General features: G+C 40.1%; 1 protein-coding gene across 8 annotated transcripts in view; it reads right to left on the reverse strand.

Moving 5' to 3' along the window:
* The window catches only part of Sytl5 (synaptotagmin like 5), a 271,854-nt gene that overhangs the window by 221,131 nt on the left and 26,097 nt on the right, over positions 1-24,626 (reverse strand). For all 8 annotated transcript variants that reach the window (XM_052742124.1, XM_052742197.1, XM_052741874.1 and 5 more), the window contains exon 2: positions 4,680-4,786. The gene's annotated coding sequence lies outside the window, so the exon portion shown is untranslated. The remainder of the gene's footprint in view (positions 1-4,679; positions 4,787-24,626) is intronic.

Here is a 24,626-nt window from a genome sequence, read left to right on the forward strand (position 1 = left end):
ATTTGATCCATCCAGATGTATGAATAATGCATTTGAATTATTTCGAAATATTAAAAAAACATACAACACTAATGATTTTAATGGTAGTTTAAGCCTAGCAAGATAGCTGACCTTAACATCAAGAAAACCAAAGTCATAGTACAGGGATGGCTAAGATAAAATATAAATCCAGATATTTTTCCCCTGCAAGTTATTTCAAGTAGTTGATTTCCTAAGATAGGAGACACAATTAGAATTGACTTTAGAAACTTATTCTACCAAAAGAATATATATATATGAAAATGGTTTGGGCCTCGATGTGGCTTGATATTTTTAGTATTATGATACCATGTGTGATCCTTAGATCAGCAAGAAGAACAGTATCTGGTAAGTGACTGAAAATGCAAATTTACATTTTAAAGATACTTTAATAAAAGAGCAAAGAACTTGTGGTGGTTTATCCACAACGCCTTACCAGTCAGTCACTGGTTAAAGTCTTTTGGGTCCCTTCCCCAGAGTACAAGGGCCACAGACACAAAACAGTACCAGCGACAAGGCAGCTATAAGTAGTCTTTTGCATGCTCAGGTGAAACTGAAGGGATGTGTGGGTTCATTTTTCATCACTGTGTCAAAATACCCAAGAAAAACAACTTAAAAGGAGGAAGGATTTATTTTTGGCTCACAATTTCAGAGCTTAGGGACCATGTGAGGGACACTTTTTTTTTCCTATGCCTGAGGTGAAACATCATGGCAGAGAGAGTATGGAGTATGATAGGCCAGAGACGCTCATTCCATATCCAGGAAGCAGGGAGGGGGTAGGGGGAAAGGAGGAGGATACATCACACACACACACACATACACACACACACACACACACACACACACACACACACACACACAGAGGGAGAGAGAGAGAGAGAGAGAGAGAGAGAGAGAGAGAGAGAGAGAGAGAGATCAATTAATTTTCTGCAACTAAGAAGCATCTTCTGTGATACTTCCCATGTCTATTCAAATCTTAAATCCAACAATAGATTAATCAGCTCATTAGTGTGGAGGCCTCAGGATCTTTTCCTATCTAGAAACACCCTCACAAACATACCCAGAGATGTGCTTTACGAATATCTCAGGCATCTCTCAATCCAGACAAGTTAACAATCAAGATTAACCAAGTATAGTTTCAGAAAATTTTATGAGAAAGATGTGCTACCTCAGCTGTGGTTGACATATTGTGAACCCCAATAAACTTATCTGGGGGTCAGAGAACAGAACAGCCACTATATTAAACACAGGTTTAGGCAGTGGTAGCACATGCCTTTAATCCTAGCATTCAGGAGGCAGAGATCCATCTGGATCTCTGTGAGTTCAAAGCCACACTGGAAACAGCCAGGCATGGTGACGCACGTCTTTAATCTCAGGAAGTGATGGCAGGAAGCAGAAAGGTATATAAGGCGTGAGGACCAGGAACTAGAGTCTTGTTAAGCTTTTAGGTGTTTAGCAGCAGTTCAGATGAAGATCCATTCCAGTGAGGACTCAGAGGCTTTCAGTCTGAGGAAACAAGATCAGCTGAGGAACTGGCAAGGTGAGGTTGGATGTGGCTTGCTCTGTTTCTCTGATCTTTCAGCGTTCACCCCAATACCTGGCTCCCAGGTTTGTTTTTATTAATAAGACCTTTTAAGATTCGAGTTACACTCAGCCATCATTATTATGTTAAGGTCAAGGATGAATTCAATGATCAGAAAGCAATAACGAGGCTTAAACAGTATACTGCAAAATGGTCATCAGCCACCCTCTCCATTTCTCTTTAGGACTATCAGAACACAAGTTGGGTATGGAAGGGAGTTGGTCTCAGTTGCTGCTGTACAATAAGTCTAGTAAACGGGAATCCCCAAAGCTGATGAGCTTTACTGGTCACTCTATGCTCTTAATAACCAAATGATACTTTTCTCTAAACCTTTATGTAAATGTCATGGCAGGGCATCATAGATGATAAAGATAGATGGATAGATAGATAGATAGATAGATAGATAGATAGATAGATAGATAGATAGATTACACACACACACACACACACACACACACACACACACACACACATATATATATGAGTGATTAAAAGAAACACAGAAACTTCAACTGATCCCCTGAATGAATTCATCTAATCCTACCACTGATTCATAGCAACCACATAGACTGCCAGCAGGGATAAGAAAAATCCCTCTGCAACCTTCCCTAAAGCTTTATTTCCAGAAATGGCCTTGAAAAAATGTAAACAATTGCCTGCAGGAATGATTTACTTCCCGAGACTCTGGTATTTACCCTTTATTACAATAATTTAATCATGTTTTCCCCCAGTAAGACTCCCATCACTGTCCTATCACAGCTTATCACACCACTTTCTCCAGAGTCACCACACAACTTCATCAAAAGATAGTATAATAAACACTGTAATCATATATATCTACTAAGAGTTCCCATAAACTTTCCCATCTCATTTTATGTTCCTAGGTTGATTTTTATGTAAAATATGACATTCTTGTCGAAGTTATATGATGTATTATGCACCTATCTTTCACGCAAAATAATTGCTTGTAATTGTTAGCCATTGATTGAGTCAAGGCCCTGATTCAATTAACCACTGGTTATATCAACCCCTGATCCAATAAAGCACTGATTAGGATCAACATCTGTAGCTGGAGGCTTTTTTGTGTCCTGCCCTGTCCAGTTGCCTCTTATAAGATAATCACTCAGAGGCTTATATTAATTATAAATATTTGGCCGATGGCTCAGGCTTATTACTAACTAGCTCTTACAACTTAAATTAACCCATTTTGCCACATGGCTGCGGCATTACCAGTCTGCTGGCATCTTGTTCCTTGGGTGGCTGGATGGCATCTCTCTCTCTCTCTCTCTCTCTCTCTCTCTCTCTCTCTCTCTCTCTCTCTCTCTCTCTCTCTCTCTCTCTCTCTCTCTCTCTCTCTCTCACCTCTGCCCTTCTTCTCCCTGTATCTCTGTTGGATTTCCTGCCTGGCTCTATCTTGTCTTGCCATAGGCCAAAGTAGCTTAATTTATCAACCAATGAAAGCAACACATACAGAAAGACCATCCCACAGCAAATATCAGATTAAATCAGTTTCAGTTTGGGGGCCCCCGAAATAAAGCACTGAAATGATTAGCTCTGGTAAAATTAGGCACCATCAATCCCTGGTGATATTTTATTTGTATTAAAATGTTATTTGTATGTTAATAAATAAAGTTGCCCAGGGGTCAGAGCTATTAGCAAGCCATAGGAAAGCAGGGCAGTGGTGGCGTACACTTGTAATGCCAGCACTTGGTAGGCAGAGCTTGGTAAGTCTCTGTGTGTTCAGGGATACAGCCATTATTGGATACACATGCCTTTAATTTCAATACCAATCATGGAAAACCTGGAGGCCTATACAGACAGGCTGTGACGAGGCGGTCATGTGGTTGGGTTTACAACCAATGAGAAGGCAGAACAGAAACTCTATATAAAGACTTTAACACAGGGGTAGCTCTGGTTCGGAGAGGTAGGACCACCGCAGGAGGAAGGGTAAGGTTTTAGCTCTTAGCTCTGACCTCTTGGCTTTCTTCTTTGCATTGGTTCTGTGTTTCTTATTTAATAAGAAGGTTGGTTGCATTTACAAATCCCCTTATTAGATTAGCCAGTACTTAGAACAAAACCCTGATTTGTAACAGTATTTATCAGATTAGCCACTTTTTAGATCAAGCTCAGACTGGATCAATTCTGGATCAGGCTGGCAACTGACTGAATCAACTCTAGATCAGGATCAAGTGCTGATCAATCTCTGATTTGGGTCAATTATTGATGGGATTGGACCCCTTTTTATTCCATTACTTGTGGTGGCCACAGAGGCTCTCTAGTGAGACCTTACTCAGGGTCACAGAATCTGAGCTTGCTTTGCCCAGCAGGGCTGCATAATGGGATAATTTGGCCAGAGGCGTGGTTACCAGGTGTTTGGAAGGGTCTACACTTGGCTGTACAGTGTGCTTTGATCTTGCAAGAAGGAGGTCTTTTGCCTCTCCCCTTGGCATATTATAAAAAGCCCTTTTCAATAAACCTCAGGGTGACTGGGTATTGACCCAGGGCCCTCCCAAAGCTATCCTGTGTCTTGGTCTTTCTTATCATCTCTTTCTATCTTTCTATCATTTCCTCATTCCTCTCTCCTCCCCCCAAGAACCCAGGTCAGAGCTGGACTCCAGCAGACTCCCACAATTGCTCCATTGATTGGAACTGTCCCTGATTGTATCAAGCCCGAAAATCTGGAATTCTAAGAAAAAATTAATAAGGATAATTATTCTTATGAAACCAAAATTCAGAAAATTTGGTTTCAAGGGTTACTGAATGATCCAGTGTCTGTATCCAAACTAAAAAAAAATGCTTTATTGTCCTGCCCATTCATTATGTTGAGATTATATGACACTTTTAAATGAGTAAATTTCCTATAAAATAATATTCCTCTTTCAAAAAAATCAGAGGATCACCAATGCTGATTTCAAATCTGCATAGCAACATCAGGCCTACCTTGTGCACAAACACCCAAGATTATTGTATTGATGGATGTACTATTGTACACTTGCTGTGCCTTCAGAAGCATTGGATTATAACCTACCATAAACATGATTTAGGACATAAAACTTTTGGAAATGTAACACTTTCTTACCTTATACACAGACGCCTCGTGCTTAGGGAATTTTCCTTGGGAATTCAGGCCTCTCTGACTTCACAAATGCAGTGAAGTATATGACTCGTGGAGCTCAGACAGTTCACCTACGATGACAGCACAGCACAGAAGACATTGTTAAAGTCAACAGAGATCGATTTCCTGTTACACACTTAGCAATACTCTTCTTGACTATATCTCAAGTCAAGTCCTGCAACTGCCTACAGAGCTTTTGCCTAAGAAATTCTACACCAGCATCAGCACAGCAAGGAAAAGCAAAAGGAATAAATGTAGAAGAAAATCATGATGAGAAGTTAAGCTTAAGAAATAAGTAGGAGCTGGAATGATGGTATAGTGGTTAAGAGCTACTCCAGAGGACCCAGGTTCGATTCCCAGCACCTACATGGCAGCTGACAACTATCTGTAGCTCCAGGTCTGTGGGATCCACTGCCCTTTTCCGGCCTCTGATGTCACCAGGTACACATGTAACAGGCAGCCAAAACAGCTCTACACATAAAAATAATTTAAAAATGTAAAGAGAAATAAAATTGTAAGTGAGAGAATGCCTTCTGCAAAAGGAAACTAATAGTTCTAATTATCTCTCAAGTCAACCTCATAAACTTAGTGCCAAAATATTTGTACAAATGCAAGCTCATGTAACTAGGTGTTTGAGCTAGCAAATAAATTGTTCAGAAGTTCAGTCTTCACTGGGATGAAAAACAATTGCCAAGTGGCCTGTCGCACTATTTCATAGTAATTTATCAGAGCTGATCTTTGAAAGTTTCTGAGCTTAGCTGATGAAAAGCGAAAATACTAAGTGGGAACTGTTATGATTTATTACTACCCCCCCTCCCTGCAAGGGTATCCCAAGTGTGCAGGGAAACATGCTGGGCAGATGCAGTAGCAGGCTGGGCAGATGCACACCATGTGATCATGGTGGTCGTAGCCAGGAATACAAAACCCAGACGCTGCATCCATGTGGAGAGTTTATTATAATAGAGAGATAAAAAGGCAGAGAGACAGAGTGAGAGAGAGGAAGGGAGAGAGAGAGTGAGGTGCACACCTCATGGGAGTGGAGGGAGAGAGAGAGAGGAAGGGATGGAGTTTTTCCTTAAAAAGAGACTTCTATGTTAAGACACAGGACGGCCCCAAGGGGCGGGATCAGAATATTAACAGGAGCTATGCTTCTACTTATGGAATCCATTTTCTCTCTCTCTCTCTCTCTCTCTCTCTCTCTCTCTCTCTCTCTCTCTCTCTCTCTCTCTCTCTCTCTCACACACACACACACACACACACACACACACACACACACGTATATATCTTTATGTATAAATACACACACACTTTTATAGGCAGAGAGGGGAGAGGAAGAGAGAGATTGAGAGAGAGAGATGACTAGGAGAAAGTTAAGACAGAGAGAGAAAATTCAGAGACGGAAAGTCTTATTTGGAAAGTTAACAATGAGGCTCAGAACCTCAGTTCTAAGTTTATTTTCCATTCAACCCAAAGTTTTAAAGCATGTGACTTAGAAAAGACAGGTTGAGAAAATACAAAGGAACACAAAAGTCATTGTAATTAACTGTTTCTGTCAACAGTTTAAAGCCATGGGCTGAATGAATCATGCCAAAGCTTGGGGTGAGATTGCTGCTATTGGAGAGATGCCACTGAAGAGCAAAGCTTTCCTACTTTGTAGGACAGCAGAAGGACTATTAAGTTAGTTTTAAGCACCTGTACCTGGCACAGGGACATTTTTTATGACAGAAAACCATATAACAAAGGACGTTCCTAGAAAAGGTTTCCCTATTTATATTCCTATAAATTCTACAGGTCCAGTGAAACTACTGTAACTGCTGTGAAAAGGTTAAAAATGTGCAGATAGATCATATATGCCCTTCATATTTCTCAATAATTTGTACAGGAGTATTACCTTAGCCCATGTGTCCCCCAGATAGCATTATAGCCCAATCCCTTTGAAGAAACAATAAAGAAAATATATATCACGTATATGACAATCACTAAGTCCATTTCTGTCTATATTAGTAAAATACTACATTTGAAATGCTCATTGGGTGCCCCAGACATCTTCACATCTACTGTGTACCTGATTGATGTGCTCATGGGAAGAAAGGATATTTAACAGGATAAGTCCTCACCGGTACTCAATTGATTCACTGTGTTGCTAGGGTTGTGAATCAAATTGCCAGGTAACTAAGCACATGACCTCATAATTCTGAAGGTCAGACCTTTGGGTGGGCATGACTTGGGTCATCAGGCTGCCTAGGCTAGGTTCTCTAAGGTTCTGGTTGGAAGAATCTGCTTGAACAGAAAGTCATCAAGGTTGTTGGCAAATAGTTCCCCTTTCACTTCTGGTTGCCTTTCATGGCTTAGAGGACATCTACATTTCTTCACACATTGTCCCCTTAATTTCAAAGCTAGGAATGGTGCATCCTAGTCTTTTTTATTTTGAATCTCTCTCACATTCCCTTCTCACATCTTCAGTCATCAACTGGATATAGTTCTCTGCCCTACGAGCTTGTATTTTGGTTAGGTCCAATCACTTTACTTCAAAAAAAATCTGTCCCAAATGACAAGCTGTTATGGAATATATTTTAAGGTGTGTTACATTTTTTCCTACTGCTTTTGTTAACAACGCAAAGACATGTTACATTTGTTTGATTAAATAAAATAAAATTAACCTGCAGTCAGGAGGCTGAGTCAGCAACTAGCTGACAGGAAGTGGTAGGGATTGGAACCATGTGTAGCTAGGGTTCTTAAGTGGGGGCAGTGCTGGATTTTTAGAGAGCCATGAGCTAGGAGAGAAGGTTAGCTACTTGCTATTCAGCCTCTCTGAGCAAGCAAGCAGAATTTCACCCCTACCTTTGAATCCTGATTTCTATAGAGGGTTAGAGATATAGATAAAGCTCCCTTAGTGGCCTTGAAAGAGCCAGTGCCTGAGGGAGCAGAATTCCAGCTCGCTGCTGCCCTTACATCAGATCGGCTGCTGGTAGCTGCAGAGTCGCAATTGCTGATTAGGACAGCCGTTGATTAAGAGGCAGCCACTGAATTTGATGAAAAACAACAAGCCACAACGACAACAGTATCTCATTATATACACAGCTTCTGGAGATAGAGACTCATAATCTGATGCACCATTTATAGAAAGTATACTTCTCATATCTATCAATTCACATTTTGGGGATTGTAAGGACACTTCTCAAGCACAGCACAAACCACACAAACTTTTAGGTGATGAATATCATTCTGAATGTCCACTAAAGGGACCCTCAGATTTCTGATAGGCTATAAGAATCTGCCAAGCAGGATTCTGAGGGTTGTCAGTCACCACAGCATCAGTCAGGAATATGCCACCTCTAGATCTCTAAGGGAAGTTGGTAATATATTGGATATGAGCAATCTGGATGAAAAGGCTCTCTGACCTTTTAAAATCTCATGAATTGTTATTGAGATTTTAATAAAGGTCTTAAGAAGCTGGGAGTATATAACTCAATCAGTAATGTGTTTGCTGTACAAGCATACAGACCTCAGTTTGATTCCCCAGAACCCACAGAAGAGTGGGGCCTGATGGTGTTCATTTATAATCTTAGGACACAGAAAGCAGAGACAGGTGGACCCCTGAAACTCCCTAGCCAGTCAACCTAGCCTAGCAGAAGAGCTCCAGGCAGTGAGCAATCCTGTTAAAAAATAAAATTTTACAAAAGGTACACTGCACCTAAGGAGGGACACCCAAGATTGAACTTTGACCTCCACACAAAACTGCATATACACCCATACACACACGGTACACAGGAACATAAACACAGAGAGACTCACATACACAAAAATAAATGGTAATGACATTTAAGTGATAGTCAACCCATTGGTGACTATAACATATCGAAATGACAGTTATTGAAGCAAGATGACGTCAATATTAAAACAGTATAATTTTTCTATTTTTTAATACATGTAGTTGTCATAGACTACTTCCTGAAAATGAACACAAAAATACTCCCTATGACATTTTCTGCCAGCTTCATCTGTTTTGAGGTGTTTGGGGTGTCAGTTGGGTATAGATTTACAATTGTCACATCTTCTTGATGGAACACATTGGCATTTTATCGTTTTAAAATTTGCTTCTTTGTCTCTAGCAACAATTGTGTGGGGGTGGTGTATGTATGTGGAGAAGCATGCATGACTGTTCGCATGGGCACACGTAGAGGCCAGAGGAGGGGCACTGGCTCTCTTCCTCTATCACTTTCAGCCTTATTCCCTTGAGACAGGGTCTGTCACTGAGCTGGAAGTTCAGGGTTTCAGCTGAGCTGGCTGGCCAGTGAGCTGCAAGGATCTGCTTGTCTCTAAGCCCGAAAGCTAGGGTTAGAGGCATGCATGGCTGCACCTGTCTTTTTATGTGGGTGCTGAGGATTTGAACTCGGGTCCTCATGCTTTCCACTCACTGAACCATCTCACCAGCTACTATAGCAACAGTCTTTCTCCAAGTCTATTGTGTGTGATAGAATAGCTTTCTTAAGCCCTTTTGATTACTGTTTGCATACTGCATCTTTTTCTAACCTTTAACTTTCAACCTATTTGTGACTGGACATAAAGAATGTCTCTTGTAGCCAGCATATAGTTGGTTATTTATATTTTTAATTCTATCGTGCCAATTTAGGCCTTTTGATTGGAGAGCCCAATTTACTTATATTTAACAAGATTACTAATAAAGTAGGATTTGTCTCTGAAATTTTTATTTCTGATATGTCTTGTTCTTTTCTTGTTATGCTATTCCGTCATTATTGCCTTTTTGTGTTAAAATGGTTCTGAATAGCACACAGCTTAATTCATCTGTCATTTATTTAGATATATTATTTCATTAATGATTGCCTTAGAAATTTCAATTAAACCAACTTTTTTTCTGTATTAGATATTTAACCTGGAGCCTCAGGCATGATGGATAAGTGATCTACCACTGAACTATGTATGTTCCTACCTCTCTCTTTACTTTTCATTTCTGAACTGGTTTCACTCAGTTTCACAGGCTGGTCAAGAACTCATGTAACAGGCTCCCAGACCTTAGCACAACTAACTCCATGATGGAAGTGCCATTCAGACCGTAAAACTCAGCACATAGACAGCATCACCTGCCAAAACTAAAACAAAGACCTAATCCAGCAAAGTTCATACCTTGCTTTGTGGCTTCTGTAGTTGAACTTCTGGCTCACTGTTCTTGTTAACTGAAGTATGTCAACCCAGAACATGGGTTTTTTGGGGGGTGCTTAAAAGCTCACCCTGAGAAACCTCTAGGCTACACTTTGATCCTGAACACCCAGTGTAGTTGCTGGCCAGCTAATAAAGCCTTTCTATTGGCCTAAACCCTTGTCTGAGCAGTCTTCTCTGGTGGATACCCCACAACACTCACTTTGCAGACAATACTAACCTGGAACTCTAAATCCTCTGGCCCCTGCCTCCTGAACATCTGGGATTACGGGCTTGCACCACCAGGCCCAGCAATGAATACTTATTTAATTTCAACAGAATATAAAAGCTTCTGCCCCAGTTTGTCCCCAGTCCATTACTCCATCCTTATAGTATTATTCTTATACAAGTTAGAGCTTCTAATAGGTTATAATTATGGATTTATACAGTTTCCTTTTGAATCAGATGTGATAGAAAACTTATAAACAAAATGCCAAGTTATACTAGCTTTTATGTTTCTCTATGTGGTTACCATACTAGTTACTCTTAATATTTTTTAGTGAATTTGGATAACAGTCTAGTGTCTTTTCATTTCAGCCTGAAAGATTCCATTTAATTCTTTAACTGAGTAGGTCACTCATCATGTGACAAATTCTCTTGATTTTTTTGTTTATGTAGGTATAAATAGTTTTTTTTTAAGTACTTTGAGTATATTAGCACCCTGCCTTTCAGGTAAGGCACTGCTGGACACTTTAGTTCTCTCTCTCTCTCTCTCTCTCTCTCTCTCTCTCTCTCTCTCTCTCTCTCTCTCTCCTGTTTTGCTTTTGTGACAGAGTCTCATTTTCTAGCTCAGGCTGACCTTGAACTTATGGGTGATCCTACTGCCTCAGCACATCATGCCTGGTATCCTTTATTTCTTTTCTGTTCTATTTTGTTTTGTTCTGGTTTTGCTTGGTTTTGTTGTGTGGCAAGGTCTCATGGAGCCCAGGCTTGCCTTAAACCCCACTATCTGAGAATGGCTTTGAATTCCTGACCTTACTGGAGTGAACACCAGGATACAGGTGTGCATCACCATGCCCAGCTTCCTTCAGTTCTTTAGGTTGAAAGGACCAAGCAGACCCCATAACAGGGTGCTCAGTCATCTCTCAGAGATCAAGCCTCAATTTCAGTTTCCTGAGACTTGAGCAAGCAGTTTCTGGGAGGGTCATGAACAAAAGACATAGTCCTTGCAGTAGCTCCCTTTCTGCACTGAGTCAGACCCCACAATCAGTACGTGCTAGGCCAGCCAGCCTCCATGGCAGCTCAAGGACAAAGCCTGGGACTTGTCCAGGCCTGCCCAAAAATGATAACTGTAACCCCCAACTAGCCCTAGTCAATTGAAAGTTACTAACATGATTGCCACTCGCATAAACCAATCCTGGGTCTGTTCCTATGTAGTCTGTAGACCCCCAAGCCCCCTTTGCTTTAAAAACCCTGCCCCATTGCTACTCGAGGTCTCTCCTGCTCTGCTGCTGATCAGACAGACAGAGGGTCCCGAGTTAACTTGCAATACAAAGACTCTTAGCTTTCACATCGGATTCAGTCTCTTGGTGGTCTCTGGGGGACTCTGGGTGCAACAAGGTATTTGTTTTCATTTAGTTCTCTGAATATATTCAAAATAGCTTTCATGTCCTTGTCTAATAATGCCACTGTCTGAGATTCCTTATGGTACCTATTAGCTACCTTTATTATGAACATAAGCCATATTTTGCTCTTTTGAATATCTCATAATTTTGCTAAAATTAGGACATTTTAAGTAACACAGCAACTCAGGGTAAATTTCTGTCCATTTATCGAGCTTTCTTAGGTTTTTGCTTAGTGATCTTCTAAACTAGTTTTTGCCATATTCTTTCTTAGTTTCTATTGAGTGCCATGTATACTTGAGAAGTCAGTATAATTAAAATATATTATATATGTATGAGAATGTTATAATGAAACCCATCATTATGTGTAATATATGTGATGTACATGTATGAATATATAAATATATTACACAAAAAATGTAAAACCAAAGTATGTACATAGTGTTTTTCTATATGTAAAAGTTGCTCAGGGATTAAATAATTCAAACACTAATCCCAAAGAGTCTTTAAGATGCAGAAGAGGAGCCAGTCAGCAACGCCACCGCCCCCACTGGTCACACAGCTACACAGTTCCGAGCCCTGCCTGCTAAGAGCTCTTCAAAGTTAGTTAACCATAATGATTTAATCTTCTCAGGACTTCATTGAGCATGAGGAGAGCCTCACATACATGGTTGGTGGTTTAGATTTCCACGAAAATATCAGTGTTTCATAGTCTCTGTGAAGCTCATTCTGATAGGGATGAGAATTCTGATTCTGTCAGACCAGAAGCAAGAGAATGAAAGCCCTCTGCAGTCAGTTGCTTCCCAGGCACCACGTGACACCTATGACTAGCAACATATCAGCTTCAGCCCTGAGGCAAATGGCGTAATTGGTGGTCAGTGATATCCTAGTAGATAACACCCTTTCTACTGGTGGTCAGTAACTTTTTAATGAAAGAGACAGCAAGGGCTACTCATGCCTAGATTAGGTAAATGAGGGCTTCTTCTGTATCAAGACCCTTCCCTCCGAAGAAAATATCCTGTTCTGCCCAGAACTTAAGAAGAGATATGATACACCCAAAGATAACATAAAATGAGAAGAGAAATGCAGCCTTTATACATTATAGAAGCCCTGCCCCTAGAGGCAGCTGCCTACCGACCTTCACCGCTGGCCCAGTTAGTGCGGGCGGGGAGTAGAAAATTTGAAAGATGAATTTCAAACACTATGACAGGAAATCTCCCAGCTGCTCATAACTCATTTCCAAGTGAGTTCCATTGTTGGATGAAGAGAAATCAGCCCCAGCTTATCAGTAAGTGATCTAGACCTGCAGCTGCCTGTGACTCATGGCAGGGTTCAAGATGAACCAACGGCCATGACTTTGAACGGCCATGGAGCCGGAGGGAAACTGATGATGGTAACACGATTATCTCTTCTTTCCTGGTGCTAAGCTAACAAGGCTGAAAGGAAAACTGAAGACGATAAATACGGTTAGCTGTTACTCCTTCCTGTCTCAGACACATCCTGGCCTCAAGGTCACATAGAGCAAGTTTTGGCTGACTGCAAGGCTGAACCAAATATTATATTTCCTGCCTGTTTGGCCTGAAAGGGCAAAACACTCTTTTCATGCCCAAGGCCCACACCACCCTGGAAGGAGGGCAATTTCTTAGCCCCTTGAATAGAATATAATAATAATAAAATAAAAATAAAGGCTCTGTACACCTGGTTCTTCCTCTTTTCCTGGTGTGTCTCCCAAGATGGATAATTTTTCTTTGTTTTGTTATGAACCTAGGTTAATTATATATAGTAATTGTTTCATTCTGACATTTTCACACATGTATGTAATGTATTTTGATCGTATTCATACTCATAACCCGCTTTTGTCCCTTCCTACACTCACTGATCGTCCAACTAGGCCCCTTTAACTTCTTGTGTCTTAGGATTTCTTTTTTCTTTTTCTTTTTTTAACATCCCAACCGAAGTTTTCCCTTCCTTCCTCTTCTCCTAGTCCCTCCCTCACACCTCCCTTCTGCCCCCTCCCATCCACTCCTTCTCCGTTTCTATTCAGAAAAGGGCAGGTCTCCCATGGATATCTGACAAAGCATGGCATATCAAGTTGTAGTGAAACTAAGCGCCTTGCCTGATATAAAGGCTGGGCAAGGCAACCCAGTATGAGGAGTAGGGCTTCTAATAGGAACATAGGTGAACAGTCATTTACATGAACATAGGCATTTGACCAGTGGCTGTACCACTGTAGAAACTGTGCCTCCCTTGGTACTTGTCCTTACGATATATCTTTTTATTAGTAGTCTACTAAAGCTGTAGCTTTCTGTCTCTTGCTCTTCCATCTGCTTTCCCCAACACCTTTACCTTAGCATTCAGGCTATTCTCCTAACACCAATAAATTGTTCTCAAGTTCTCTTTTTGTGCATTTTTAAGTTCTTTTATCAATGAGGCAGAAGGAGATTCTGTGTCCACTGTGACAATTCCACAGTTTTTCTTAGTTAACTTGTTATGTACCCCAATTGTTGTCTACCATAGGAAATTTCAAGGTCCAACCATTGTCCCTGCCTGCTTGAGAAATGCTCTGCAGAAAAACTTTTCCATACTGGACGAGATGCACATCAATCCAATAAAGACAGTCTTGAACATGTTCTTCCTGGAAACACAAGCCGGGTCAAATAAGGATAATTCTCTGAATATGGCTTTGAAAATACTTCAACTGTGTTCTACTCATTCGTTGGCTTCCAGGATTCTGGTTTCAACTGTGATGGTAGACAATGGATTCTCAATGCTGTCATGTGCTCAAGGTTAGGGAATAAGCATATGCAAAGTTACAGTGCCACAAAGCTTACTGTTCTTTTTGTTTGTTTGTTTGTTTGTTTGTTTGTTTGTTTGTTTTTGTTTTTCGAGACAAGGTTTCTCTGTGTAGTTTTGGTACCTGTCCTGGATCTCGTTCTGTAGACCAGGCTGGCCTTGAACGCACAGAGATTCGCCTGGCTCTGCCTCCCGAGTGCTGGGATTAAAGGTGTGCACCACCACTGCCTGGCAAGCTTGCTGTTCTTATCCAGCTTTAGCTACTGTTCTTGAATAGATGATTCCCAGATTGCTATAAGCCAGTGCTTAATTTCTCAAGCTCTAAAAACATTGATTCTGACAATGTTCTCTTTACTTTTATGCAGAAGTATATGCCTGTTAGAAGCCAGCCACCTTGGAAGAAGAACAACTACCCTGAGAGTACCACACCGCAAGAAACCTGCTGGAAGAGATCTTGAAGATAAAACATGTAGAGATGAAAGAGATAGAAGAACTGAAGTCTTGGATAAGTTTTTTTTCAACTCCTTTTTTAAGTCAGTCTTCTAATCCTGTCTATTCCAGCCCATATCACAAGAACCAGAGGGGAAAAATGTCATGTTGAATCATTCCTAAATTTTTTATTTACAAAATTAAATGCTTATTTCAAGCTGTTAGCTTTGGAGGAGCTTTGTTATATGGCACTCTAACCAATCAAACTGGTAGACAACCAAAACCAGAGGCAAGAAAGTCTCTTGTGAACACTACTGGGATTGATCTTGCTGCCATTGTTATGGAACTTGTAGGTCCCAGCCTAGGCACCACATCAGGTCTGGCCATCAGTCCTTAGTCACCCAGTGAAGAGGTAATAGTAGAAGGCAGGAAAGAGAGATTTCTCCAATGTGACTGCATTGGAAAGAGGAACAAAGAGATCCAGTGGCACCCCCATGTTGTGGAATATTATTTTAAGAAGTGTTACATTTGTTTATGCTGTGGAATATTTGTCTAATGATGCAAAGATATGTTGCATTCTTTTATGTTGCATTTGTTTAACTCGTGAAGCTGTGATACTTTGCCTGTCTAAAACACCTGCTTGATCTAATAAAAAACTGAATGACCAATAGCAGGGCAGGAGAGAGAAATAAGTGGGACTGGCAGGCAGACAGAATAAATAGAAAGTGATAAAGAAAAGAGGGAGGAGCGAGAAAAGAAGGTGAGGAGATGCCAGGGACCAGCCACCCAGTCACACAGCCAGACACAGAATGAGAAAGAAAGAAAAGATATACAGAAATAAAGAAAGGTAAAAGCCCAGAGGCAAAAGGTAGATGGGGTAATTTAAGTTAGGAAAAGCTGGACAGAAATAAGCCAAGATAAGGCCAGGCATTTATAAGTAATAATAAATCACCATGTGTTTATTTGGGAGCTGAATGGCAGGTCCCCCAAAGAGAAAAGAGTAAAAACAAATAACTACACCCCCAGCTAGGTCTGTCTTCTGGGCCCTAAAGTGAGACTGATGCTTAAGTAGAGAGCCAAGGATATGCACATCTAAGCAGTCATGGTGAAGGTGTGGTCCTGCCCACTGACCTATCTTTGACTGGGCTTCACAGGTTCTTAGAAGACAAGATTCCTCCCTCTGATTGGAGACTTTTCCTTCTCCTAGCATGAGATTCCTAGGGAAATTCCTGTTTCTATGGGGTCTAGCTTTTCAATAGTCTGATAATAAGATTAAGAGACACAAGTATGTTTTTAAGATATCTTCATTTATATGAACAATCCAATTACAGCTCCTCACTTTCTGTTTTAATACTTTGATCTTAAGATAGAATATGTCTAGGTCCAAAACAAATATAATAAGCAGTATTCAAATAATAAGCATTGTGGAGATACTATGTTTGTGCTCTAACAAATAAGATCAGAGATCAAAGCCAGTCAGTAGTTAGTCATAGAGGCCAGGCAGTGGTAGGACACACCTTTAATCCCAACACTTGGGATCTCATGCCTTTGATCCCAGTATTTGGGAGGCACACGCCTTTAATCCCAGCATGAGGGAGGAGGAAACAGGAAGTGATATGACTGAACAGAGAGAGGGATGGCTTTTACTTTAAACTTTTTTATGGCTTTCACTTTAAACTTTTCTGCAGCCTTGATTGTGTGTGTGTGCGTGTGTGTGCGTGTGTGTGTGTGTGTGTGTGTGTGTGTGTGTGTGCCCAATAGACAAATACCATACAAAGTATATTTTTAAACAATCACCCATATCTATTCACTATTCATTTTAAAAACTAAGCAACTAAAAAGTTTTTTAAAAAGATCTTTTTTAACCAGATAACTTTTTTAGTTGAATGGCAATCTTTATAGTTTGGCAAAATGAAAACTTAAAGAATTGGTTGATTAGTTCCTGTGTATTTCTTACATCATACATACACTGAGGTGAACAAGAGACACAAACACAGTCACATTTTAAAACCAATCAGCATGTCAAAACACTGAAATGTTAACTGATCTTAGAGAAGAGCCATCAAAAGTAGATAGTATGAACCACAGAAAAAGCAGTTACATAAACTGGATTTTATAAGAAAGCGTTTGTTAAATTTGAACTGGGGGCTATTTGAACTGAAAGCTCACTCAGGACTGTGCTCACCTGTAGGGGGCTCACTTGATTTCTCATAGGTGCTGTAAGAGAAAAGGGCAGGCACCCTACGGAGAGTTTGCCTGTGAGTCCAATTTCTATTTTTGAAGAGAAGCTTCCTGAGCCCTTAAGCGCCAGGAGCACAGCTCACGTGATGACCACACGGTGACTAAAGCCTTCATCTACCATCCTAACAAGCACAGAGTTATAATGGAAGAAAGAAAGCAGAACTTTACAGTTTGAACTATACAAATACTTGCCATAGTCCATTGTAACACCAAATTGTGAAAAGGCAAGCCTCACATTCCAAGGAAATATAACTACTCAAACAAAAGGGGGAAATTGAAGAAATGCTCAGGATAAGATAAAGAAAGGAGCTTGTTGTCTTTTATCAAAAACGAAAAAAGAAAATAAGCAGAAAAGAGGGCCTGTAGAGCTGGTTCAGTGATTAAGAGCACTAACTGCTCTTGCAGAGGACCATGTTCAACTCCCAGCATCCACATGGCTGCTCAAAACCATCTGTAACTCCAGTTCCAAGGATCCCAACACCCTCTAGCCTCTGTGAGCAGCAGGCATGCATGTGGTGCACATAAGACATGCAGGCAAAACATTCATACATATAAAATAAATATAAATATATATTTCAACTGGATATAGTAACAGACACCTTTAAGCCTACTGCTCCAGGAGGAGAGACAAGTGTGTTTCTGTGAGGGGCCAGCCTGATCTATCTTCTCCTTAATGAATTCCATACTAGCCAGGGCTACGTAGCAAGATCCTGTCTTGGAAAAAAATAAAAATAAATAAATACATATGCCTACATATATATATATATATATATATATATATATATGTGTGTGTGTGTGTGTGTGTGTGTGTGTGTGTGTGTGTGTGTGTGTGTATGGAAATGTAGAAAAGAAAAAGCTAGCTTCCAAATGGATTTCATGTTGAAACTGTGATATGTTACTGGTAAATATATATACATATATATGTGTGTGTGTGTGTGTGTGTGTATGTTTGTGTTGTGTCTATATGCATATATATATATACATATATGTGTGAGTTTATGTGCCTATGTGTATGTGTTTATATATATCAAACTACGATGTTGTATTTGTCAGTTACATAACACATATCAAAGAATATTTTATCTATAAACATGAATATTGAATTTAATAATCCAGTGAACATAGACTCTTTTGTAAATAATAATGGTTTTTTGTTGTTTTTTTTTTTTTTTTTTTTTTTCGAGACAGGGTTTCTCTGTGTAGCTTTGCACCTTTCCTGGGACTCACTTGGTAGTCCAGGTTGGCTATACTCACAGAGATCCGCCTGCCTCTGCCTCCTGAGTGCTGGGATTAAAGGCGTGCGCCACCACCGCCCGGCTTGTAAATAATAATGTTTTTATCTTAAGTATTTTACAAGGTACATTTACACCAAACTGTTTAAGATTAAAAGCAACTGAGAATTGACCTCCTTCTTTATTATAATCTATAGAGTCCACGGTTTGAACAATCTGACTAAGAGACTCAAGTGTTTCAGCGGGGTATGGTGACCAACACTTTAAATCCCAGCACTCCAGAAACAGAGGCAGGAGGATCTCAGTGGATTCCAGGCTGGCCAGGGCCATATAGGTAGACCCTATCTCAAAATTAAAAAAAAAAAATCTCATTTCTGCCACCCAGTTCCACTATTCTAATACTCCCAGTGGCTGCCCCTATCATTAGCTCCTTAAAACTATTTATTCCTTCTTCTCAATGCAATTTATCTGGAATGTCCTCATTAGTGTTCCTGGGTACAGAAGCATCTGTAATTCTGAAGTTTTCACCCATCAGAGGGTTTCTAGAGTGTCGGAAATCAGTTTCAGTTTGGAAGACCTGGAGGATTTAATAGCTCCTCTTCCCTCCATTTGCCCCCAATCCCTTCATTTTCTGGATTTTGCCACCATCCTGCCAGCCCCGACAGCCTTAATATAATCATCTCCCTGCTCCTTTTCCAGGATTCATCAAGTGCTTCATGTCTGCCCCTTTTGCATCTTAAAGACACTTTGGGATCAGTGTTTGAATTTTTTAATCCCTGAGCAACTTTTACATGTAGAAAAGCACTACATACATACTTTGGTTTCACCTTTTTCATATACTATATTTATATATTCATACAAAGCATGCATGTACATCACATATATTATACACAGTGACGGCTTTTACTATAACATTCTCATACACATATATAATATATTTTGATCATACTGCCTTTCCTGTTTGGCTCTCACTTGGGCTGAGTCCCTCTCCTCCCAACTAGAGGTTATTTACAGGAGCATAGGTACCCTACTGTTTGGGGAAAAAAATGTCCCTCCCACAGCAACCATTAACTGCCTATAGCTCCTCAGGGAATGGAGGGGCCTTGTCAGCTCTACCCTTTAACTACAGTTAACTGCCAATCAATCCCCCAGTGGAGTGGAGCCTGCTGTGCTTTTACCCCTTGCTACAAGTAACTGCCTATAAATCCTCAGAAAGGGGCGGGGCTTCATGAGCTTTCACACACACACACACACACACACACACACACACACACACACGCCCGCCCCCCCATGACAGAATGTTGATATCCCTATTTTATGCATGCAATCACTGGTACAGTCAGCAAATGTTTGAGCACCTAGTACAAGCCAAGCACCTTTATAGGTATTCTGAGCGCAATACAATAGCAAGCAGAACAGAACACTGCCTTTGTAGAAATTACATTTAGTAGGTAAAACAGGTAACATGCAAATCTATAACATGACAGCAGATAATGATAGGCTACAAGGTTAGAGATACAGCCTTTTACAAAATGCTGGCGGTGGTAGCGCACGCCTTTAATCCCAGCACTTGGGAAGCAGAGCCAGGCGGATCTCTGTGAGTTCGAGGCCAGCCTGGTCTCCAAAGTGAGTTCCAGGAAAGGTGCAAAGCTACACAGAGAAACCCCGTCTTGAAAAACCAAAAAAAAAAAAAATGGTATGAATAGAGTGTTAGGGGACTTTATTTTTAGAAGAGGTAAATAGTGAAGAAAATTCCCGAATAACGTACTTCACAATAGTCAATGTTTACTAATCTAAATTTTAGTTCAAAATTGAGTGAACCTCAGATTCTCTTATTGTCACTATATTTAAGAAGAGTAAATACTGTCTTCCACCTTCCAAAATTTAAAAGATTAAAATCAATGCCAAAATTGTGCAGTTGAAATTGGAATCACAATCATAATCTAAGTCTCATGTTAGAGATAACCTGCTAAATTTGCTTCAATATTACAAATACATCAACTATCAAGTCTACACACAGTATTATAAAAAAAAAAAACTGTTCCCAAATTTCTTTTGGAGCCTATTTTAAAACCATTAGTATTCAGGTTACATTGACCGCATCAATGAGACCAATTTGTACTGCACTCTATTCATGCCTTTTGCCAAGTGACTGCAATTCTTCCCATCAAGAGGCACATCTATTCCATTTGTGTCTGAGTTCAGGTACAATCTTTAGACACTGAAATATTTACAAAGATCAAGCAGATAGAGGTTTGAAAAAAAATCCTTCATTTCTTGCGTCTCTGTCACTAGCATGAAAACATGTCTGCTCTAACCTGCTAGGGGAGTGTCACTAAGATCTTGTGATTAGCACAGCATTACAGCAAAGATAGATACAATTATCTATATGTTCCGCGGGTAGGGAATATACTTGCCAGCAAAGACAAAAAATGTCTTAATGATAAGTGAGTTATGACTTCTGCACTAAACGAATCAGGAATATGTTCGTCTGCAAAAGCAGCTGAAGGAGAAAAAATGAACTCCCCTAGTGTAAAAGTCTACAAAAGTCAAGAGGGCTGGTTAGCAATTCCACAAACAGTCTCAGGGGCCTAGGCTCCATCTATCTTGTTCTGCCACAGTTGCATGAGAATTATTGTCATCACATCTGTAATCCAACCAGGGGGAAGAGAGGCGGGCTAAAGAAACACAGATTTTTTTTTTCTTCCTCCAAAGCAGCTTTCTAAGAGACAGGCATGGAGGTAAAAGCCTACAATTCTAACACCCCAGAGGCTGAAGCAGAAGGAGCATGATTTTAATGCCAGCCAGGTTATAGTCCTTTGATGAAAATGCATTCATATGTCAAACTCAATTAGAAAGAAAACTAGAAATGTAATCTTTATTCTGAGCATCCATGTGCTCAGAACACCATGAAAAGGGGGAAAGTGACATTTAGTTGTAACTAACCATCTCCACCTCACAATCATAATGGCTAAGTAAATAGGATTTGTAAATCATTAAACTCTTGTTTTCCTCTCAGAGCATGGGCAAGGTTGTCAAGACACAGGATCTGATAGAGGAAGGGCCCAATAGATGGCCTTCGTCACTGCATACTCACTATGGATACAGAGATTCTTCTTCAACAGTGTTCTGAGGGCTATCAGCCTATGCTGCTTTCGGCTTTTGCCTGAAAGGAATTTATCTGTTTGCCTTAACTAAAATTTTCCCTAAATTCCAATTCCTCTTTCATTTGATTTTCTTCAGCTAATCTCTGGGCTACCTGATTGACTTCGGAATTCTTGTCACTTTTTATATTTTACTTTTACAAGGATCACAATCAAAACAATTATAGTTTTTATTTCTCCCAATTATAGCATTAAAGCCATTTTAAACAACTACATGTGAAGGTGCTTTGTATATGCAACTCTAGTTTTTCAGCTTTCTTGGATCCCCTTTTGAAGACTTACTTTACTTTAAATATATAGGTATTTTGCCCACTTGTTAGTCTGTGCACCACCTGATTGCCATGGAGTCGAGAACTGGGACCATACTTACAGAAGATTGTGAGTTGACTCATGGGTGCTGGGAATCAAACTCGGGTTCTCTCAAAGATCAGTCAGTGCTCTTAACCACTGAGCCATCTCTCCAGCCCTCAGATCCTTTTTATTTATTTTATTTGAGCTAAAGAAAGGAATGTTCCCAAAGGCTTCTGAGGTTCCTCAAAAGTTGTGATTTGCCCTGGGTCCTGCTAGACTCACCCCTTCCACAGACCGCTTCCGCCACCTTCTACCTGCTCCTGAGGTCTGCTCTTTATAGATTGCCCTCACTTCCACTTATCTCAGCAATACTTGATCTTGTTTATTGGCCCATTTTTCACCAAAACAGGATAAACACTATTACTTTACATAAGGACAAAACTATGATTTTATCAATGTTCCTGAAGCCTTGTGGTAAGCAGCAGATGATCATGAGGATAGAAATCTGAAAGCTGTTCTAGAACCCATTAGTCACGGCCCTTCTCAGGGATCTCATACTGACTGCACTTCCACTCTTACTGCTCAGAAGACAAGTCGCTTTCACCTCAGATCAAATGCCTCTGTCTGGTGCTCTGCCCCATACATCATTTGCCCTATAACTTTCACCTTTCAAAGGAAGCAAAAACAAGAGAAAAGTCCATTAATTCACCAAAAGCCTTCAGAGATATAGTTCCAAACAAGATACTTTTAAAGATAACATTTGATATTTTTATACATAACTGGATCTAGGCTTCATCTGAGTATAACCAAGCTATGTATCAACGTGGTGTTTCCCTCATGTACATAAAAGCCCCTATATGTACCCATGACAAATTCTGTCTTTAACTTGGAAATTATACACATGAACTACAGCTATATTTTAGTATAGCAACTTCTGGTTCTATTCCATGTATTATAAAGCCTATATGACTGGGAAATAATTAAAATTTTGTCATGTTAATTTGTCATTTAAAATCTACCTTCTGGGGCCAACTTCAATGGCTCAGTGGGTAAAGGCACCAAGCTACCAAGCTGGTTACCTTAATTCGATCCCTAGGCTCCAAGTACTGGAAGGAGAAAACCAACTCCTACAAGTTGACCTCCACACTCTCATTGTGGCACACACACACACACACACACACACACACACACACACACACACTCACACACACTCTCTCTCTCTCTCTCTCTCTCTCTCTCTCTCTCTCTCTCTCTCTCTCTCACACACACACACACACACACACACACACAAATAAAATGCTAAAAATTTCTAACTTCTAAGTTAGAAATGAAGGGCTTATAATAACTAAGAAAAAAATCACTACCATTGAAAAAAAGACAAAAATGGAAATGTAATGATAAAAAGAGAAAATAATTCTGATAGTAATCTGAGATGAGTTATACAAAGAATTAAATTTGATTGTGTACCTGTTAGAAGATGAAATTAAAAGGATAGCTTGCAGCTAGGCGTGGAAACTGCCATCTGTAAACTCCAAACCTGGGAGGCAAAAGCTGACAGATTATGAACTTGAGGGCAGTGCCCTATTGCAAAACAATCTTTATCTTAAACAAAATTATCTTTTTAAAAGATAAATATGAATACTAAATACATGAGTGGCAGATATGCTAATTACTCTAGTTTGATCACTACAGACTATAAATGCATTGAGAGATAATATTAAACCCAATGCATATATCCAAGTATATGCTAATTAAAACAAAATTTTAGTGCACTCTGAGTGTTTGGCTCATTTGTGTGTTCTGGTGTGTAATAGTACACCCCAGATTGTCTGGGACTATCCCAGTTTATGTCTCTTATGCTGATGTAATTATTAACAGCAACTCTCTTCATTCTCAAAGACACCTTGATTTGTTTTAAGGTCACCTTACACTATGGCTGTAGGTTCAGTCCCAAAGCATGGGAAGAAAACAACATGGGTACCATAGTTGTAGATTTGTTGATGAGTCACCCAAATGTGTAAGAGTTCATTGAATTTTGAGTAATTGAATAGCATAATTGCCTTTTTAGTTGATTTAAACATACATTTTAAAGTGTTATGATATGTAGACATACTCAAGAGCATTCCATAAAAAAAACTTGAATGAACGCCAGGCGGTGGTGGTGGTGGTGGTGATGGTGGTGGTGGTGGTGGTGGTGGTGCACACCTTTAATCCCAGCACTCGGGAGGCAGAGCCAGGCGGATCTCTGTGAGTTTGAGGCCAGCCTGGACTACCAAGTGAGTTCCAGGACAGGCACCAAAACTACACAGAGAAACCCTGTCTTGAAAAAAAATGGTATCAGAGTCTACTCCTTACTCCAAATCATGCCATTTTTCAATTGGTGTTTTGACATGGTTCTCCAGGAAAAACATGGCTGTTGCCCACTCAAGCTGTAACCAGCTGTGATTACTGACAGACGACTTACACATCAGCAGAGGAAAGGGATTCACGAGGCCCTGGCTGTCCCTAAGGATTTATATACAATTAGCAGTTGCTGTAAGAGAGTTTTTCTTCAGTGGTGCAGCCGCCTATGAATTGTCCATGGTCCTGTAAGTAATCTCAATTCAACTTATTGGCTCATCAAGCTGCACTTGAGAAGGACTGTGTCTTTGCTTCTGTCATTGGTGCCTTATATGAGATGTGTAGCCATTTGTTCACATCTCAGAAAAAGTTCACACCATAAATAGTAAAGAAGATGCGACAGATGCTTCCTACATACAGAAAGAATACTTTGCTCTTTCTGAGTTCATGAGAACATCCCCCCCGCCCCCCGAAATGGCTGATCTACATCCTGAAGTCATATCTGACACTGGCACCTACTGGTAAAAATGTGACAGAGCAGCTACTACACAGAAACCACTGAGGCAGAGAGAAAAGAAAAGAAGATTGAGAAGTAAAAATGTAAAGTCATGAGTACCCATGACAAGAAGCATTAACAAGAAA

The sequence above is a fragment of the Peromyscus californicus genome, unplaced genomic scaffold, assembly GCF_007827085.1.
Source record: "Peromyscus californicus insignis strain IS unplaced genomic scaffold, ASM782708v3 Scaffold_10__1_contigs__length_136768540, whole genome shotgun sequence".
Taxonomy (NCBI): domain Eukaryota; kingdom Metazoa; phylum Chordata; class Mammalia; order Rodentia; family Cricetidae; genus Peromyscus; species Peromyscus californicus.